Raw genomic sequence first — 2,777 nt, 5'->3', positions numbered from 1 at the left:
ATGGACTTGAAATCCAGGCTCACATGTGAGTGGAGATTCAAAGATGGAGATTTGGAAGTCTTGTGAATAGCGATAATGCAAGCCATGAATTAGCTACAATTCACAGGGAAAAGAATATGGAAATAGAAGATGGGGGTAATCAGAGTCCCTTCTTCCTGGTATCTCTGAACTAGGCAAATAACTCATTTCTTTTCTCATAACACAGGCTCTATGGTAAACACAGCACAAATATGCCAATAACCCAGGGTACTCCATGGATAAAACAGTTCTTTGTACAGTGGATATATGTATATGTATAACTGATTCACTTTGCTGTACACCTGAAACTAACACAACACTATTAATCAACTATACTCCAATAAAAATTTTTAAAATATGTATTAAAAAAAAACAGTTCTTTGTAGTATAAATTTGGCCAGCTTAAGACTATAAATTTGCAAATTTTAGGAATCCATCTATATATGGAATGACTAGTTCTACTCTCCACGTTGAGGAAAGAGAGCAATAAAAATGCCTATTTAAATGTTTAGGAGGAAGAGTACCCCAAAAGTGATTTCACTTTTTTTTTTTGATAAGCAATTTTAAGGATGTCCAAGAGGAAGAAAATCTGTACCAATTATGGTTGTTCCTCTGAGGCTAATGGGAGCCCCACGTCTCACTATCTGAGAACAGAGTCACAAATATGGAAAGGGAGAAAACAAAAGGAGCCCCATGTTGTCAGTGTGAAGTTGGAGGTATGGTGAAAATTCATGCTTTGCAATTTATCGATACAGAAATAAATTTAGATGCTGTGGGCACACAGGTATGTGTACACATGTACACACAGGCAAATATTCCCAACGTCTGACCACTGAGATGGCCTGGGACCAGTGGCTCCACAATAGTACTGAGTACACCTAGTACTCAAATCTTTGCTTTAAGATAATTTTTTCACTAAAAAAAGCAGGGCAGGAATAGGGAAAATACAAGACAAACTTGGAATGTCTTACAGTATCAGAAAAAAAATGAAATGCTCAAGTAGAATGGGAACATGTCAAGAAGACAAAGGAGCCAGTCTGAAGGTGCTCCTGCTGGCCATATCTGAGGCCATTTAAGCATCTAAAGGAATAGTGACAATAACGAATTATAACCCACTGAATAAGAAATGAAGAGAGTCCATACCCGTATTATTAATGTAAATTAACAAATAAAAGGGGAATGAGTGATTCTATAGTGAAAAAGGCTGGCAAGCACCACCTTAAACAAGTGGTCAGCTAGTGTCATAGTGATGGGACAGGTGGAAATCACACACCACGTAAAGAGATGCACTGAGGATGCAGCATGGCTTCTGTCTGCCAAAGATGCACAAACTAAACTTGACCTAACCTAACAGGAAACACCATCCAAAATAACCAGCCTGTAATCTTCTAAAGTGTCAAGGTCAAGAAAGCCAAGGAAAAGCTGAGGTACCATTCAGAATAAAGGCCACTACAGAGATATGACAACTCAAAGCAGTATGTAACTCTGAACTGCATCCTTTTGCTATAAAGGTTATTATTGGGACATTCGACAAAATCTCAATGGGGCCCAAGGATTAGTGGCAATTTCCTGAATTGACAGTTGTTTTGAGCTTACACAGAAAAACGTCCTTGTTTACAGGAAATACATACTAAATTCAGGAGTGATTTTTAGGAGTGACAGGCTCATCAACTTGGCAATTTATTTTCAAAGGATTCAGATTCTGAACCTGTAATTTTTCTGTCTGAGAATAGTTCAAAATAAAAATGTGTTTTTTGTTGTTTTGGTTTTTTGTCCACGCAGTGCAGCTTGCAGGATCTTAGTTCCCTGACCAGGAATTGAACTCTGGCCACAGCAGTGAGAACACCAAGCCTGAACCACTGGACTTCCAGGGAGCTCCCTAAAAATGTTTTTAAAAGTGTAACTTCTAAGGAGATGGAATCATAAAGAGAGTAAATTACAGACCTACCTCAGAGATACTGTGGGTTCAGTTCCTGACCACTACAATAGAGTAAATATAACAATAAAGGAAGTCACATGAAAAAAAAAAAAAAAGTGTAACTTCTTTTCATTTTTGTTATATGACTTAAAAAATGACTACAGGGCTTCCTAGGTGGTGCAGTGGTTGAGAATCCGCCTGCCAATGCGGGGGACACGGGTTCGATCCCTGCCCCAGGAAGATCCCACATGCCGTGGAGCAACTAAGCCCATGTGCCACAACTACTGAGCCTGTGCTTTAGAGCCCATGAGCCACAACTACTGAGCCCATGTGCTGCAACTACTGAAGCCCACACGCCTAAAGCCTGTGCTCCGCAACAAGAGAAGCCATGGCAATCAGGAGCCTGCACACCACAACAAAGAGTAGCCCCTGCTCATCGCAACTAAAAAAAAAAAAAAAAAAAAAAACACAACTACAGCAATGATGAAGACAGTAATGTTAAAGACGACTTTGAGACACCAAGTGTCACAAAATTATCTCTTGAAATAAAGCAGAAATTAATGTTATTTTATATAATGTGATTTTTAAGTATATATTTTAACTAAAACCTTTATTATTATGAGTTAAAAAAAGATAAGTGAATAAATGTACTCTTCTAGGTTGAATTAGAATATTTAAGGTTTAAAAAGGTTTGGCTGGGGAAAAATAACAGTTTTGCAAAACCTGTGTGATCCAAAACTAAGATGATATTCAACAGCAAGAAGTATTCCAATTTCTCATAACCAGTTCTCACAAGCAAAGAAATGCATGCCTCACTTTAAGAAGGTGTCAAACAGAAACA

This window comes from Hippopotamus amphibius, chromosome 3 (assembly GCF_030028045.1).
Source record: "Hippopotamus amphibius kiboko isolate mHipAmp2 chromosome 3, mHipAmp2.hap2, whole genome shotgun sequence".
NCBI lineage: Eukaryota > Metazoa > Chordata > Mammalia > Artiodactyla > Hippopotamidae > Hippopotamus > Hippopotamus amphibius.
This window is presented reverse-complemented; position numbering follows the sequence as displayed.